Source organism: Monodelphis domestica, chromosome 1 (assembly GCF_027887165.1).
Source record: "Monodelphis domestica isolate mMonDom1 chromosome 1, mMonDom1.pri, whole genome shotgun sequence".
In the NCBI taxonomy this organism is placed as follows: domain Eukaryota; kingdom Metazoa; phylum Chordata; class Mammalia; order Didelphimorphia; family Didelphidae; genus Monodelphis; species Monodelphis domestica.
The window spans coordinates 582865818-582884066 of record NC_077227.1 but is presented as its reverse complement, the minus strand read 5'-3'; the positions used below and the strand labels follow the sequence as shown (position 1 = coordinate 582884066).

At 40.3% G+C, this 18249-nt stretch overlaps 1 protein-coding gene and 1 long non-coding RNA gene across 8 annotated transcripts in view; one reads left to right on the top strand and one right to left on the bottom strand.

Annotated features, from left to right (window-relative positions):
- TACC1 (transforming acidic coiled-coil containing protein 1) overlaps nucleotides 1–18249 on the bottom strand; it is a 197143-nt gene that overhangs the window by 154344 nt on the left and 24550 nt on the right. For 3 of the 6 annotated variants that reach the window (XM_056813554.1, XM_056813556.1, XM_056813558.1), the window contains exon 2: nucleotides 16308–16448. The gene's annotated coding sequence lies outside the window, so the exon portion shown is untranslated. Of the gene's footprint in view, nucleotides 524–16307; nucleotides 16449–18249 lie in introns of those variants that run through there. The other 3 variants (XM_056813550.1, XM_056813552.1, XM_056813555.1) reach the window with 2 other exon arrangements.
- LOC103098659 (uncharacterized) lies at nucleotides 496–5414 on the top strand. 2 transcript variants are annotated; one of them, XR_458939.3, is made up of 3 exons: nucleotides 496–762; nucleotides 3652–3826; nucleotides 4770–5414. It is a non-coding gene; the product is annotated as an uncharacterized LOC103098659 (long non-coding RNA). The 2 variants fall into 2 exon arrangements; XR_001628086.2 differs by having other exon boundaries at nucleotides 3652–3887.

The following is an 18249-nucleotide window of genomic DNA, read 5'->3' as shown; positions in this document are numbered from 1 at the left end:
GCCGGGGATAACCAGCTCACTAGTTAGAGGGGGTGATGGGGCTGCAAGGGGGGGCATGGAAAAGTATAGCATTAAAATGGGGCTTATTAAATCTGGGGTCACGAATAGATTTCAAAGAAATTAGATGGGCAAAAAATAAGCAAATATCTTTATTTTCATTAACCCCCTAACTTAAATGTAGCCATTTCCTTCAATTATGTAAAAACATTATTCTGAGGGGAAAGTCTATAGACTTCCCCAGATTGCAGAAGAGGGTATCCCTGATACTCTTCCTCTCCAAAGTTAAGAATTCCTAGATTAAAAGCTGGAATGGACCTCGGGAATCATTTAGCTTGATTCGCACACTTTTCAGAGAAAACCAAGGGCCACCCAGTTAAAGTGATTTGCTCACGTTTACGCAGGCGGTAAATAGTTGGGAAGAGATTCGAACACGAATTCCAGGCTCTACTATTTAATGCATCACAGCTGCATTTCTTCTTGGAGGATTTTCTCATCCAGTGGGTGGAGCAAAACCCACGGAGCCTTCCTCTCCCTGCCCTTTTCCTCCTCCTATGGGGAGCTCTTGTGACTGAGGGCGAAGGGTGGAAGGCGCGGCTGGAGGATTAGCTCTCCCTGGAGGGGAGAAAAGGGTGCCTTCTGGGCTCTGCTGGTCAATGATGCTTGCCCAAGTTTAGGAAGGATATCGGGCTCTTCTGATGACCCGATTTCGTACCTTCCCAGACTCAAAAGGCTGGACGATACTTTGTCTACTTCTGGTTCTAGGTAGGCTACCAGAGGCTTAAACCTAAATCGATGTGCAGAGCCAATGTGTCAAAGGGCCAGAAGGCTGGATTCTAATCTGTCTTTTGTCATTTTATTTCTTTTTGGTCAGGGGAAAGCCACTTCCCTGGGCTTCAGGTATCACAGCTGTCAAATGAGAGTTGGATTTTCCTCTCCTGGCTCTGCTCTCCCTTTGCTTTGGCATCCACTGCCTTTACCCTGGCTCCTGGTCACTGCCACCGCCTATCGGCTGCCAAGGTCATCTTTCAGCACCATGGTGCACGTTGACTCTAGAACTCTGCTGTTGTTCCACAGCTGCAGTTTGCCACTGTCTGCTTTCGGGGACTCCTGTTCCTCACAGACACCATCCCCAAGCCCCTACACCTCTCCTCTCCTCCTCCTTTGTCTTCTCTATGTCCTCTACTTTGCATTTAACTCCGGCTGGTAGCAATTCTGGGAAAAGTCTACTTGGCTCCTCTCCTTGAGAATTTGGCTGTTTGTAGTAGACCAGAAAGGCTGGGAAAGGGAGAGGCCAGACCAACTTATACCCACACCATGTGCTTTGCTGGGGCTTTTGTGGCCGGGCAATGAAGTCAATATGTTATAGCGGAATACTGGATTGGGGGAATCAGATGACCCCAGTTGGAATTCTGGGTCTTTTGCTTACATATGTAATATGGGGCGAGGCACTTTATCTCTTTAGTTCTTGGGTCCTCATCTATGAAATGAAGATATTGGATTAGATGATTTCTGAAGTCTTTATGAGCCTATGGCCCTTTTAGTTCCAAACACTTTGATCCTAGGATCTTTTTCAGAGACATCCTTGGAGAGAAGCAGGTGCCCCCTTTTCTCCTCCAACATGCCACCACCTTGTTTCAGGCCCTTATCACCTCACTCCTGTATTACTGCAATAGTCTGCTTTTTGGTCTCTCTGCTACAGATCTCTCCCCACTCTAGTCTATGTTCCACTGAACTGTCAAAGTGATCATCCCAAAACGCTATGCCACCTCCTGTTCCACAAACTCCAGTGGCTCCCTATTGCCTCCAGGTTTAAATTTTTTACATCTTCTGTTTGGTTTTTTAAACCTGTCACAACCTCTCCTGCTTTTCCAGTCTATTTGCCCCCTACTCCCCTTTGTAAAAATAAAATTAATGATGAGCTATATAAAATAAAATATTTAGATGGAAAACTGCTCAAAACCTGTTTAACTCGCCAATCAGATTCAAACTGTTAGGATACTTTTGATAGAGGTAATCAAAAGTATCCTCAGTGATAAAGTGAAGCTCAAATGTGAACTTCGCTTTAGGGCCAGGTGCAAGGATGCTAAAGAGACTCTCATTATAAACATAAAATGTTTATTGAAATATATAAGGATAAATAAAGGATTATTAATTCTAAGGGATTCTAAATCCACCCAAATAAACTCCCAAGTTCCACAAGGAACCGCTTCTCCTGTGTTTCACAGGCTACACTAATCCTCCCTGATCTGACTAACCTAAATTTATACTATCTAAATAAAACTACTGCTATTATCCTTATAAATCTTAACTTTTCCTTCAAATGATAAAATAGCAAAGGCTAGCTGGTGAGTCTCAACAAGAATCAAGTTAATCAAAGACCAAATCAAAGACCAGGTTTTTCTTTGGTCTTCTCAGAGTTAAACAATCTATAAAACTACAATAGATATTCAATAATGTTTCCCAAGTTGGGAAAGGAAAACTCTGAGCTCCTTCAGATCGTTCCCTTAGACAGAGAGAGAGGCAAAGATATTACCTCCTCCAGTCCTGAAAGTCTCTGAGAGTGTGTGTCTGCCAACTGCCAGAGAGAGTAATTGACATAGAAAAATGGTTATAACTGTCAGCAGTTGAAATTAACACACTCTCTCAGCTCTGCTTCAAACTCCAGTTCTTTTCTCAAGCCAGCACTTTACTTCTTATCTCTAAACTAATAAAACAATATTTGTTTTCTAATCATCCTTACACTCTGCAATCCAGTGACTTAGGTCTCTTTGCTATTCCTTGAAGAAGACAATTCATCTCCTGCATTTGTGCATTTTCACTGACTCCCCATTTCTTGACTCCCCATCTCCTCATTTTGGCCTCCTGACTTTCCTGACTTCCTTTAAGTTTCAGAAAAAGAAATCCTACTTTATACTAAAAAGAAACAAAAACAAAAAACCTCCCCAAACAACACATTTCCTTTATTGCTAATGTCTTCCCTCTGTTAATTGTCTTGAATTTATCTTGCCTTTATCTTATTTGTATATAGTGGTTTTCACATTGATTTCTCCACTAAATTATAAACTCCTTGAGAGCAGAGACTGTCTTTTGGCTTTGTATTCTCAGCATTCAGCTGGCATATTAAATGTGCTTAAAAATGTTTATTGACTGGCTATTGAACTATTAGCCAATATACTGTGGTAGAAAAAGTATTAGATTTAGAATCACAACCCTGGATTTAAATGATAAAAATTATATTTCAAAAAATTTGTGGTTTCACTGATGTTGCCTTTAATCTATGACCTTAGACAAGTCATTTAACTTTTCTGGACCTTGGTTTCTTCCATTCATCCCATCCATTCATACATCTATGTGTAGGGTCTGGGACACATGCAGAGACATCTCTGAAGGTTTCTGCAAATGGAGAAGGTAAAGAGCCAGCTTTCAAGAGTTCTGATGGTGTTAAATGGAAATGTCTTTGAGAAACTATGGAGCACGCATAGACATCCCACAGCTGTTTCTGGTCTTCTAATCACCATGTTAGAAAATGCCTTTTCTGAATAGCCAGAAGGAGGAGTGCCTTGGTCACTCCCTATGAAGGCTACACCCCACATGACCCTGTGCAAATAGGTCTCTATCCTTGGTCTCAGTATTTGTTCTATTCTATTTTAGGTAAAAGAATTAGAGGCTTTGGCATTGCAACATCCACATCCAGTTTTTGCAGAGAGCCCAACATTTGATGCCTTCTAGAATAAAGAATTACCTTCAAAAGTGACCTTTGGAACTCAGCACAGTGGGAGATGAGGCAAGACCTCTGGCAGTCACAAAACATTTGGATGTGAACTTGGTAAGACCCATGCTATGCAGAAACTAAGCTAAGCTTGAGCCCACACTACTCAGAAACCAAGGTGAGACAAGGGAAAATAGCATATGCTCCTGAGATGTGGAGGGGAAATCTCTGTCCTTTTTTTCCTTGTAATATCTTTTTTTTTTAACCTTTACTTTCTGTCTTAGATTATTGGTTCTTAAGGCAGAAGAGTGGTAAGGGCTAGGAAATGGGGATTAAGTGACTTGCCCAGGTTCACACAGCCAGGAAATGTCTGAGGTCAAATTTGAACCCAGGACCTCCTATCTCTGGGCCTGGCTCTCAGTCCACTGAACTACCCAGATGCCTTCTTGTAATACCTTTTTTAAAAGTTTTTAAATCTTTACCTCTACTATGTATTAGTTCTATGACAGGTAGAAAAATGGCAAGAACTAGGCAATTGAGGTTAGGTAATTGAAGTCAGATTTGAACCCTCCTGATTTGAGTCAGATTTGAGCTCCTGTCTCCATGTCTGTCTCAGAGCCACCTAGATGCCCCTTGTTCTCGTAATATCGTTAGAGCAAATAATTCTTTTATAAGAATTGATTGAAGTTGAAGTGTTCCAATGAAATTGGGGCCCTAGTCATTGGCACCTAATAATGGGGGAAATATAGCTGATAGGGGCTGGAGATGATAGGATTAGAGTCCCCAAGGTACCCCTAAAGCAAGTGTAGCTTCTCCAGTTCTGGGAGAGTGAGCCAGAATATACTTGCTACGGGCAGAAAAATTATTTTACATAACCTCAAAGGTCCAATTCTAAATTTTTGGAGGCTAAGAATAACCTATAACTGTGTCCTTCTTCCCCATCCGGTTATATACTCCTCAGACTGTTTTGACAGTTTTTTTTTTTTTTATGTTTGTCTGGTGTTACTTGTATAAAAATGAGAAGAGAGCACTCAATGTGTTGTTTTTTTTTTTTTTTTAGGTCCTTGACCTCCCTAAGGATGCAATCCAGGCTCTGGTTCTAGAGAAATGAAGTCTCTGACTCCTTCCTTGACTATACCTGAAATACTTGTTTTGGTTCCATCAGACATCAGTATAGAAAGATGCTGAAAGTTGGCCTATGTAACAGCTTCCTCTTTTAATTGTCTAAATCTGTACCCTTCTAGCGTTTCAGTGAGAAAAAAGAATTGTGATTAAAAGCCATTCTACCATACTCCTAGTCTATTCACTCAATTGATCACTGAATACAGTAAGCCATCTAAAGTGTTTGCTAAGAAAGGTATTACCCTTTGATGCTTTGCTCTTGCTTCACTCACAGTTTAGTCAAAAGAATGTGCTAAAAATAATCCCTGGGTCTCAGTTTCCTTATTCACATAATTGGGGTGCTTTAAAAGGCCCCTTCCAGCTCTGACAATCCTGTGATTTTTACCCTCTGGCACTGTAACCCATGGGATTGGGGAGAAATTAAATCAGGTAAAATTCACAAGCCTGTACTTTAATTCAATTGTTTATGCAAAGTATCTTCTGCTTAAGGCTAAACGTTAAATTTCCTCTGATAATCCATCTACTAAACCTTCGTTCTGAAGCCTACCACCCTGGGACAGCTGAACTACTTTCAGAAAAATGTGATGCAGCTTCCTTATTTCAAGGTAATGCTACTGAAACTTGTGAAAAGTAGAAAAAGAAGAAAAAAACCAGCTGTACCATTCTTTTTTTTCCCTTCCTTCCTTTCTCCCTTACCTTTTGTCTTAAAACTTGGAATCAATACTATGTATTGGTTCCAAGGCAAAAGAGTGGTAAGGGCAGGCAATGGGGGTTAAGTGACTTGCCCAGGGTCATAGAGCTGAGAAGTGTCTGAGGCCAGATTTGAACCTAGGACCTCCCATCTCTAGGCCTGGCTCTCAATCCACTGAGCTACCCAACTGCCCCCTTTGTATTAGTTCTAGGGCAGAAGAGCAGGAAGGGATTGGCAATGGTGGTTAAGTTACTTCCCCAGCACTATATAACTAGGAAGTATCTATGATCAAATTTGAACCCAGGACCTCCTGTCTCTAGGCCTGATTCTCAATCCAACAAGCTACCTAGCTGCTCCCTAGCTGAACCATTTTCAATTCAATTTGGTTGAACAGGCAATTATTTTTATTATTGCTGGCCACATAGCAAATTGAACAGGCAATAGTTAAACACTACATGCAAATCATTATGGAAATCTTGGTATGCACCACATCTTTCTTTTGATTGTTTAATAATAGAGATGGACTGGTGCAGAATGTCACTTGTCAAAAGACAATAGCCTGATCCTATTAATGCTCTTACTGAGGATGCCTTTGGGATTCTCATAAAACTTGTGGAAGTAGGCATAAATGCTGATAATGGCTTATTTTCTCTACATTGTTCTTTTCTCCCCATTAATATGGTCCAAGATTTTTTCCACGAATTTAGTATTTTTCCCTCCTTAAGATAACTTGTGAATCAATCCATCAGTGCCTCAAAATTGGGTCACCTTCAGCCCACATCTTCTCTATACATACTTAATCTAATTCAGCTACTCTTTCCATATTTATTCTCTTTAGGGCCATTTCTACTTCCTCTAGAAAAGATATTCTTAACTTTTTTTTGTGCCTCGGATTCCTTTGTCAATCTGATGAAGTCTGTGTACCTCTTCTCAGAATAATGCTTTACAATGCATAAAATACAATATATAAGATTGGGAAGGAAGCTAATTATACTGAATAAAATGGATTTTTTCCCAGCCAATTCAGTGAACTGCTAGAATGGATCCCAGGTTAAGAAGCCCTATTCTATAGGCACATATAGAACTCAACATTCATTTTTGTTTAAAGCAGTTATTTAGTATAGTAAATTGCCATCTTAAACTCTCTTCCAACAAAGTATCTTTTATCCATATATTAAAATTATTCAAGATTCCTTTAAAAATATGTATCCTCCATTGTTACCAAGGAAACTCGGTGAACCAGGTGTCTGCCTACAATCAGGCAGACTACCCAGAGTTCCCTGAGCTTTAGTAGTTTTGTTCTTGACCTCAAATGGGTTTCTATAAAGGGGATGAGAAGGAGTCTCTCCACTTTGTCCAAGGAGCCAAGTAAGTATCTGAGAGAGGAGTGAATGCCAGGATCATATCTTGACTATTAGAGAAGGGAACAGAGTCTTAAAGGGTGGTTATCCCCTGAGTTTCCACTGGAAGTTTTAGAGACCCAAGGCTCAGAGGCAAGCAGAGTGAGTAAAAGGATAGACATTTGGAAATTGTGATTTGAAAGGGGGGAAGTAGTAACCTATGAAGTCATCAGCAATAAGGTAGTGACAAACCCAGAAAAAAACCTCTGGATTACCAACCCCATTTATAGCATCTTTCTTTCCCTCTTCTAAAGCTCTCTAGAGATTTTTTCCTATTTACCCCCAAATCCTCTTCATTCTGCTTTTCCCCTTTCTTATTCATGGGAGAAGAGCTGGAGAGGAATAAAACCTATTTTGTCGCTTTTAGTGTCTGTAAATGGTGTTTAAGCAAATTATTTTTCAATGGATTACTTTCAATTTCTGTGCTATCTAAACTGTTATAAAAACTTAATAGATATCATCAAAACTGTTTACTTATTGAATGTGTGGAATGAGGAACTAAAACCCTTAAAGATACAGGAGATATTTTTCCTTTAATGAAGGGGAATGAGTAAAGGGAGGTGGGAGTGGGGAAGAGCCATTTAGAGAACAAAAGGAACTCCATGTAATTTATTAGCAATATATTAGCAATTATCTAAACCTTCAACATTGCTGGGGTTTTTTTTAGTGAACCCAGTGCTAAGAAAAAAAGGTGCTAAGAAAATGGAATTTATGGAGAAAGCAGCTTCTTATTTTCTGAGGATATTTTGTGGTAGGGCTGCAGCAATCTTGTAGGAAGCCTGACTTTATCAGAAGTGGAGTGATCTTGCACATGTATGAATTATAACAAGAATTGACTGGAGGCGATAGCTTTGGACATGAGCTTGAGAGCTCTTGTTCTTGCTCACATGTTCCCCCTAGTGGCTGAAGATAAAAACAGAAATAACCTTGTTCAATGACCCGCTGATCTTTTTGTTTTTGTTTTAGCAGAATGAGATGCTGGCTTAAAAGAAAATGAAGTATGCTCATCAAAGGCATTCATCAGCTATGGAGGAAAGCCAGTGTAGAGTGCAGATTGGAAACAGTGCTGGGCCAGGAGTTAGGAAGACTCATATATTTAGTAGCTCTATTTCTTTGGACAGATTATTTCACCTTGGATTACCTCAGTCTCCTCAACTATAAGATGGATATACTTCCTGGATTGTAGTGAGGATCAAATGAGATAATATTTACTAAGTGTTTAGCCCAGGGCCTGTATTATGTGCAATGTAAATGCCAGCTATCATCATTATCAAACTGGAGAGGGACTTTCTTTAGATGGTAAAGTTACCCAGATAGTCTTGTTTACAGATAATGCTGTGCTCCTTGCATTAAGTCCCAGCACATTACATTATGATCTTAAAAGGTTGCATTTATTATTTCTACTCATTTGCACTTGTTTGCCATGTTTTTATGCCCTAGTACATGGTCAATCTTTGTCAATGTACCGTATGCTGCTGAAAAGAAGGTGTATTCCTTTTTGTCCTTATTTATTTTTCTTCACATATCAACTAATTTTTCCAAGATTTCATTCACATCTCTTATCTCTTTCTTATTTATTTTTTGGTTTGATTTATCTAGATCTGATAGAGGAAGGTTCAGGTCTTCCTCTAGTATAGTTTTACTACCTATTCCTTTAGAAATTTGGATGCTATACCATTTGGTACATACATGTTGATTACTGATATTTCCTCATTGTCTATACTGCCTTTTATCAGGATGTAATTACCTTCCCAATCTCTTTTAACTAGATCTATTTTTACTTTGGCTTTGTCAGATATCATGATTGCGACTCCTGCCTTCTTTTTCTCAGTTGATGCCCAATAGATTTTGCTCCAGCCTTTTACCTTTACCCTGTGTGTGTCTACCTGCCTCATCTGTGTTTCTTGTAGACAACATATAAGTCCCAGCACATTACAGAACCTCATGGAAAATATCCATTTTTTTGTTGTTGTTGTTCAGTAATTTTTTAATACTATTAGACTCTTTGTGACTCTTTTTGGGGTTTTCTTAACAAAGATACCAGAATGGCTTGCTATTTCCTTCTCCAACTCATTTTACAGTTAAAGAAACTGAAGCAAATGGGGTTTAGAAACTTGCCCAGGGTCATACAGCTCATGTCCCAGACCAGATTTTAACCCAGGAAGATGAGTCTTCCTGACTTTAGGCTGGGTATCTATGTACTTCACCACCTAGCTGTCTGGAATATTAGGCTCCATTGTGAGGATGTGTAGAGTAGAGGGATAATTAGGAGGATGAGGATGGATGCTAGGATGTAGCTATTCTACACTGAAAAAAATTTTTTTATCCTAGACATAACAGAGAGCCACTGAAAACTCTTGAGTAGGAGAGTAACATATTTAGATCTATGCTTTAGGAGGAGCAAATTGGCAACTATGTGAAAAACAGATTGTACTGAGAGGCAGCTTAGCCTGGAAAGCTGACATCAGTCAGGAAGACTTGGGTTCAAGTTCTGATTCTGACACACACTTCAAGACTAAGTCATTCAATCTCTAAATACCATTAAGTAACTATAAATTGCTGATCAATTTCTTATCTGTTAGAAGGAATTTCCTCCTTCTGTATTAATGAAATCACAACATTAATGCTTAAAAAAAAGATAGCAAGGACAAAAAGAGAGGGCGAACAATGAAACTAGTGCAGTAGACCAGGTAAGAGGGATGGCAGCCTGAACGAGAGTTGTATTAATGGAGACAAGGGGATGGATGAAAAATCTACTGGGGTGGTCAAATCTAAAGAACTTGGCAACTATTTTGGATATTAGAGAGAAGGGAAAGTGAATAATCAAGGATGATTACAAGATTAAGAATGTGGGGACTGGAAGAATGATGGTGCCCTTAACAGAAACAGGGAAATTTGAAATATTAATGAGTTTGAGGGGGAAATGGCTCTGGAAATCAGGAGGACCTGAGTTCAAATATGGGTCCAGTCACTTACTAGCTATGTGACCTTGGGCAAGTCACTGAACCCTGTTTGCCTCAGTTCTTTAACTGTAAAATGAGCTAGAGAAGAAAATAGCAAGCTACTCTAGAATCTTTGCTAAGAAAACCCTAAAGGGTCATGAAGAGTCAGGCACAACTAATCAATTAAACAACAGCTAAAGTCTGGAGAAGAGAAGTTCAGTTTTAGGATTTCTATGGGGCTTTCAAATGGAGATGTCTAATAGTTGGTGATGAGTGACTAGGATTCGGAAGAGTGCTGGATATATGGAATTAAGAGTTGTCTGAGTAGAGACAACTGAACCCACAGGAACTAAGAAGATCAATGAGAGAAAGGAGAGTCAAAACAGAAGAGAGTAGAAACAGAGTTCTGGAGCGCACCCTCACCTGAGAACCTGGGGCATACATAGATGATTCAGCAAAGGAGACTGAGATCTGATAGGTAGAAGAACAAGAAAGAACAATGTCATGGAAACTTGGGGAAGAGTGAATATAGGAAGAGAGGGATGATCAACAACATCAATCCCTGCCAAGAGGGCACCTGAGATATGGGACCCTACTTTTTACCCTCTGAAAAGTTACTATTGTTCAGGTGTTCACTTGTATCCAACTTTTCATCACTTCATCACCCCATGGCCCATCGCTATCCATGGGATTTTCTTAGTAAGGATTCTGGACAGGTTTGTCATTTCCTTTTCTGGTGGATCCACTGGCTCCTTTCATTAGCCAATCAGAGGTTAAATAAGTTGCCATGGGTCATTCAGTTTGGAAGTATCTAAGGATGGATTTGAACTCAACTCTTCTTGACCTCAAGCACAGTTCTCTTAATCACTAGTCACAGCTGCTTCTAGTCAGCTGTAGTCTGCACTTGACTAGAATTTGAACCATGTATTCTCTGATAGTGGAAAAACAAGGTGATATTTTCTTCTCTGGTAATTCACTTTCTTGTTATTTTTATTCATATATAGTTGTTCAGTGATAGAATAGCCTTTGTACACTTTTCATCTAAGTTATTGATTTTTTAAAAGTTTTTTTTCAAACCTTGGTTATTCATTGTCAGAACGGAGCTTGCCAGGTAACTTTCAAACTTTCAGAATTCCGTGATTGCAAAAGCCTGCCTTAAATATTGGCTTCATCTATTTCCTTAAAACAAAACAACAACAAGAAAACACACAAAAACTGCCTTTATTTACCTGGTGACCTGGAAAGGAGTCTGTTTATTTAACATGGGTGTTTCTCACATTTGGAGCCAGAAAAAGAAACAAACCTCAGAGAATACTCCTCCTCCTCTTCAACCTCTGAATGTACTGCTCTCTACCCAGTGACAGAAATTCCTGGCTCCAAGAAAACCAGACCTGGATTGCCTCTGGCCTGGCAAGAACCCTGGTCCTGATTACCTAAGGAATTCTTAGGTTGAGGGGTTCTTTATTTTTAAACTTGTATATATAAAAGTAGAATCAAGAATATAAAAATGACTGTCATTGTCCTGTACCAATTTAATTGTGTTTAGGAACTCTGAAATTCAGCAGAGCTAGTAATCAACAAATATTTTCTTAAGCACCTACTATGTGTCAGGCACTACACTAAATGCTAAAGATACAAAGAAAGCTAAAAAACTGTCCCTGCCCAGAACATGTAAACATCTACAAACAAGATAGGAACAGGATAAAAGAGAGATAATCAACCAGGTTGGAGGGAAAGAAATAAGTATTTAGGTCATTCAGTCCCATCTGACTCTTTATGATCCCATTCAGGGTTTTCTTGGCAAAGATCCTGGAGTAAATTGCCATTTCTTTCTCCAGCTCACAGTTGAGGAAACGGAGACCAGTGGTGTTAAGTGACTTTCTTAGAATCACCTAGCTAATAGGTGTCTGAGGTCACATTTGAACTCAGATCTTCCTGACTCCATTGTGCCACCTAACTGTCCTTCAAGCATTTATATAGCACCTATTATGTACCAGGATCATGGTCCTTACAACAATGGGAATTGGATGGTAATTACAACAATTAGGAAGTGGATGGTAATATTTTTTTTCCTCATTTTACATAAAGTGGAGGAAATGGTGACTTGCCAGCTATTGTGTCTGAGGCCAATTTTTAGCTTAGGTCTTCCTGAGCCCAGGTCATGCCCACTATCTACTGGACCCTCTAGCTGCCTCTTTACACACATTATGTTTTTTTGACTCCTTACCGCAACATTGTGAGGTAGGGGATAATAGATATTACATCCATTTTATGGATGAAGAAACTGAGGTTCAAAGAGGTTAACTTGCTCATGATTACCCAATTAAAAATGGTCACAAATGAAATCTAAGCCATGTCTTTCTGACTCCCCAGTCTAATATCCTTTTCATGACTTCATGTTGCCTCTTAAAATTGCTCAGTCATTAGACTCATTGATTTTTTTTTTATTCAGTAAGGACTTTAGAGGTGGTGTAGTGGAGGCCTGGAGTCAAGAAGACCTGAGCTCAAACCTGGCCTCAGACATTTACTAGCTGGGTAAGTTACTAAACCCTGTTTACCTCAGTTTCTTTAACTGTAAAATGAGTTGGAGAAGGAAATGGAAAGCCATTCTGTTATCTTTGCCATAGGTGGCATAGTGGATAGAGTACAGGATCTGGAGTCAGAAAGACTCATCTTCCTAGGTTCAAATCTTGACTCAGATGCTAATTGTGTGACTCTGGGCAAGTCACTTAACCTAATTTGCCTCCATTTCCTCACTTGTAAAATGAGCTAGAGAAGGAAATGGCAAACCGCTCTAGTATCTTGGCCAAGAAAACCCCAAATGGGTTCATGAAGAAATGGGGGACAGCTGAGTGGATTGAGAGCCCGGCCTTGAGATGGGAGCTCCTAAGTTCAAATCTGGCCTCAGATACTTCCTAGTGTCTGAGTGTGACCCTCGGCAAGTCATTTAACACCCATTGGCTAGTTCTTACTGCTCTTCTCCCTTGGAACCAATACACAGTATTGATTCTAAGATGGAAAGTAGGGGTTTTAAATTTTTTTTCCATTTTGAATAAGTTTATTTAGTCCATTTAGAACATTATTCCTTGGTTACAATAATCTAAAAAAAATTTAAAAAGAGTTGGATATGACTAAAAAAGTCTGAAAACCAAACAAAAGAAAATAGGGAATTTGTCATCAAGGGTGTAGGGTCCCAAAGAGTCGGACACAACTGAAAATGACTGAACAACAAAGATAATGAGCTTGGTGTGGGAGTGCTGAGTTACAAAGGACAGAAGGGGAGCACATTTTCAATCCAATGTCTTAGGAAAGTCAAGGTAAAAAAAATTCTTTATTGTTTAGTATTCTAGGCTGTACACAGAGGACAGGGAGGGACGTTTGCTATGTTCTAGCCAGAAAGTCCTGCCAAGTCACAGGAACACGGCTTCTAGCTAAAACAGGCGTCTGACCCCGAAGAAGAGGACTTTTGAACAAAAGCAACACCAAGTGTGGGCAGAAGAGAACAAATGGAGCAGTCCTGAGCCCAGCAGGCTGGAACACGGAGGCCAGAGCCCACGCTGGAAGGATGACTCCCCGCTGGTTAGCCCAGGAGTCCGTGGGAGCCTCATGGGATTCATGGCACTGGAAAATGCCCCGTCTATCCGAGCCAAGGTCGCTCAGCATCGTCTAAAGGCACATTAAGTGCTCTTCGTCCAACTCCCTCCTCGTCCCGAGTTGGAGGCACTTCAGATACCTTTTTTTTTTCCTTTAAATACCTGGCCTTGTTATGTCATCAGAGCTTTCCGGGGACGCACCTCCCATACAGAGCTTTTCCCATACAGAGCAGCGCCTTCTCTGCAGTTTAGGTTTTCGGAGGCTGCCTGGGACAGTGAGAAGTTAAATGACTTCCTGAAGGTCACATGACTTGGAAGGAGTCATGGTTTCTTCAACTTGATTACTTAATCATGTGACTGTTACAAGTGCTCTCACATCAAGCATTAAACAGAAGTCGGCTTTTAGTGGATTTATCTCAGTTTGAGTGACGTTGTGAAGTCAGGGAAGCTAGGTTCAAGTCCCACTTTTGTCTGCATACTGGCTTAACCTCAGATAGCTGCTGGCAACTTTTTTTTCCTTTTTTAAAAAATTAAATGTTTATTTTATTTTTAAATTTAAAATGAAAAAATTTAAATTTAAAAATTAAAAAAAAAAACCTTTACCTTTTATCTTAGTATCAATTCTAAGACAGAAAGGTGACATCACTGGGCAGTGGGGGTTAGTTGACTTGTCCAGGGTCACCCAGCTAGGAAGTATCTGAGATAGGATTTGGACCTAGGTCCTCCTGACTCCAGGTCTGGCATTCTAGCTCCTCTGCTTCTGAGCTGCCCCTCTTGAACCATTATTCAAACAGAAGAGTGTTATTTATTTATTTATTTTAAAATTTTTTATCAGTTGATTTAGAGTATTTTTCCATGGTTCTATAATTCAGAATAGCATTATTTAGAGGAAAATAATTTTTATGGCACAAGGTCCTACAGCGATTAGAATAACTGTGAGCACTGGCATTATTCTTAACTGCTTTGGGGATTCAGAGGGGCAGGAGATCTGAAGACATTCTCTGGGTTGTTTGAATCCACTTAACCATCTGTTTTCTCCCCATGTTTCTCTGCTGGGATCCTGACTATGACCTTCCACAGTCCCAGTGCCTGTGGGATATCCTAAGCCCTTAGATAGGTCTTAGCTTAAATTGTTCATGATAGGGATCCAGTACTATAAGTAGCCTCGAATGGTGCAAAAGGATGAGCAGCTGAGTTCAAATCCAACCTCATATACTTATTAGATGTATGACTCTGGGCAAGTCACTTACCCCTATTTTGCCTCAGTTTCCTCTTCTATAAAGTGAGCTGGAGAAGGAAATGGCAAACTACTCCAGTATCTCTATCAAGAAAACCCTAGATGAGGGGTGAGGTAGGGTAGGGAGGGCAGCTGGATATCTCAGTGGACTGAGAGCTAGCCCTAGAGATGGGAGGTCCTAGGTTCAAATCTGGCCCCAGACACTTCCTAGCTGTGTGACCCTGGGCAAGTCACTTGACCCCCATTGCCTATCCTTTACCACTCTTTTGCCTTAGAACCAATATACAGTATTGATTCTAAGACAGAAGGTAAGAGTTTAAAAAGAAAAGAAAAGAAAACCCTAGATGGGGTCACAAAGAGTCAAGCACAATTGAAATGACTGAACAACAAAATAAACAGGGCAAAGAATAAAGGAATGGGAATATGTATGATCAAGACAATTCACTTTGCCCCTGTGCTTTAGTTTCCTCATCTGTAAAATGTGAGGCAATTGAACAAAATGAACTAAGATCTCTTCCAGTTATAATCCCTTCATTCTAGTCCTCCCTGAACACCCCATACATGGCTCTTTCTTCTGTACATGCTGAAGGGACCCACTACAACTTATGATCTTCAAAGTTTGGGTGTCACTTTCAATAAGGGCAGAGAATTTCCAACCACAGGTTCTAGGACAGTTGCATCTGGAAAATCCTCCACTGTCTGTCTACTAACTCCTTATTTTTCACCACTATCACTTACCTATAAATTTTTATTTCTTCCTACCAACTCCTGGAAAGGATAGCCATGGCCCTCTGGCCATATAATGATCTATGGCCTTATGGCCTCCAAGTTCCCTTTATTAAAAAAAGTTATTTTATTTTTAAGTTTTACTTTCTGTCTTAGTAACAACTCTTTTTTTAAACCCTTACCTTCCGACTTGGAGTCAATACTGTGTATTGGCTCCAAGGCAGAAGAGTGGTAAGGGCTAGGCAATGGGGGTCAAGTGACTTGCCCAGGGTCACACAGCTGAGAAGTGTCTGAGACCAGATTTGAACCTAGGACCTCCTGCCTCTAGGCCTGGCTCTCAATCCACTGAGCCACCCAGCTGCCCCTTAGTAACAACTCTTAAGATCAAAGAGCAAGGGCTAGGCAAATGGGGTTACGTGACCTGTCTCTCTAGGAAATCTCTGAGGTCAAATTTGAACCCAAGTCCTCCAGAATCTAGGTCTGGCATTCTATCCACTGCCAGTTAGCTTCCCCCCAAGTTCTTTCCCTTTCAATTCCAGATCGAACACCCTTTTCTTTCTTTGAGTTGGAAAAAGTCTCTAAAATGTTTATCATTCATAAGAGCAAAAAAAGCCTCATCCTGATGAGGCTGAAACCTACTTATAGCAATGTCAGTTGACTGAATCACCCTCTGGGCCTCCCTGTCCACGTTACAAAGCTCTGGCTTACAGCTGTTCAGGAGGGGCGTGCAGTGCACGCTGGTTAGCCTGCTGTCCAGAGGACAGCCTGAAACTGCCTGTTCTCCCTGGCATGCCAGAGAACAGAAAGGGAAACTGGAAAATCAGAGCAGAGGATGAGAGCTTTCGATCAGAGAATTGTAGAAGCAAATGGCTAGAAAATCTACTCACTCTGGAAGCCAGGTCTGAGCAGCAGTGTGCTTGCTTCTTCCTCTGGAAAACTGGTGGGCTTCAAGCAGCTGCTCCCAACTGGCTGCCTTCCTCCTGCATCTCCAGCAAATAAACTCACGCGCTGCCCCTGGAAAGGGTCTGCTGCCCGAAATGAAGCAGATGGTAATAATTAGCCAGAAAGTCATTGCATGGAAAGTTCCCCATCCAAGGCCAGCCCCTGGTGAGCCATGGACTCACTGAGGCCTGTTGCCTGGGGTATTTACTCTTACTCTCTCAGGGGAGGTGACTCAATATTTTGTCTGCTTCTTATTCCTGTCTGTGTGCCTCCTCGGAACCTCCTTTAAAAAACTTTTACTAGTAGGTGAGACCCCCAAAAGTTTATTTGTTTCTCTTCTAGGGCTGTGAAGCCTAGAGGAGGCTGAGGGCTGCTCTGAGGCCAGCTGACAAAAGTTTGGGGAGAAGAGAGAGACTTTTTTGAAAGGAGGGGTCAGAATTTGGGGATTCAAAGACAAAAAGATTTTGAGGATAAGTGATAGTTCAGAGAGAGATGACAGCTAGTTTAGAGACAGGTGACAGGGTTTAGGTATGAGACATAGACGATTCGGAGATGGCACAAATAGTATAGGTTTTTACCTTGCTTTGGGGTTCCTGTACCTAGATCCACCACAGACATATTTTGGGGACTGGTCTGTGTTCAGAGGTTAGAGAAAAACTGTCTCCTACTTTGAATTCTTGGTCTTACCTCCCCCTAAAGGGCTGAAGAGCTATTAAATCAGAGCCTAAAATCTAAGGAGGCAACGTAGAAAAAACTTAAAAAATTTTTTTTAATTTAGGATATTTTCCCATGGTTACATGATTCTTGATTTTCCCCCACCCTGCTCTTTCCTTCCCCCTCCCAAAGTTGACAAGCAGTTCCACTGGGTTATACATGTATCATTGTTCAAAACCCATTTCCAAGTAGAGCAATTCTTTAACATCAAAACCACCCCAATCATTTCCCTATTGAACTACATGATTGATCCTATGTTGTTTTTTCTTCTGCATAGAAAACACTTTTTGGGAATGGCTTTGGGAGTGCCAAGAAAGGTATAGACTTCCTCCTCAATTTTTCAACCAACTGTTAGATAATGCCTAATATTCTTATTAGGGTTTCATTTTTATTAACTTGAAACTCAGAAAAATACCTCTGGCAGGTTTGCAGCTATTATCAGTCTCATCTTAGTGTGTCTCTCTAAAGGAAAATGAATAGACAAAGACTTGGAGGGAATTATTGAAACACTGTTATGGTACTTTATGCCCTGAAATTAATGTATTACAATGTAAATAGTTACTCATTTGTAAAGTAATAGGGTTGGGCTAATTGATATTCTTGAGACGAGACCAGATATTCCTTTCAGATCTTAAATCTAGTCTCTTGCCATTCCAGTGAACTAAACAATTTGTAGGATTGATGTTTTGTGTTAAGTTTCGAATAAAATATTCTGTTGTAAAAAGAAGAGACTTTTCTCAGCAGGTTCTGTCAAAAAGAGAACACTAAGGGGGCAGCTAGGTGGCTCAGTGGATAGAGTATCAGGCTTGGAGTCAGAAGGACCTGGGTTCAAATGTGACCTAAGATACTTCCTAACTATAACCCTGGGCAAGTCAGTTGTTACTAATTCAGAAAGTAAGGATTAAAAAAGAAAAAAAAGAAAGAACAGTAAGGTTAACAGAAGAACAGAAGGGGAACAAGAGCAAAAAGGGGGCAAGGCATGAAGCTTAAGAAAAATTATTTCCAGTGCTTGATAATTATGTGTTGGCCTCATCCTTATGTATTGGAAAGAGAAGTGGATTTAGAGCAAAAGTGTTCTGGGAAATGTTTAACAAACAGCTCTTCTTTACACACACAAACCCAAATTATATGCAGACATACTTTAAAGCTTAATTTGCATTATTAACATTTTCT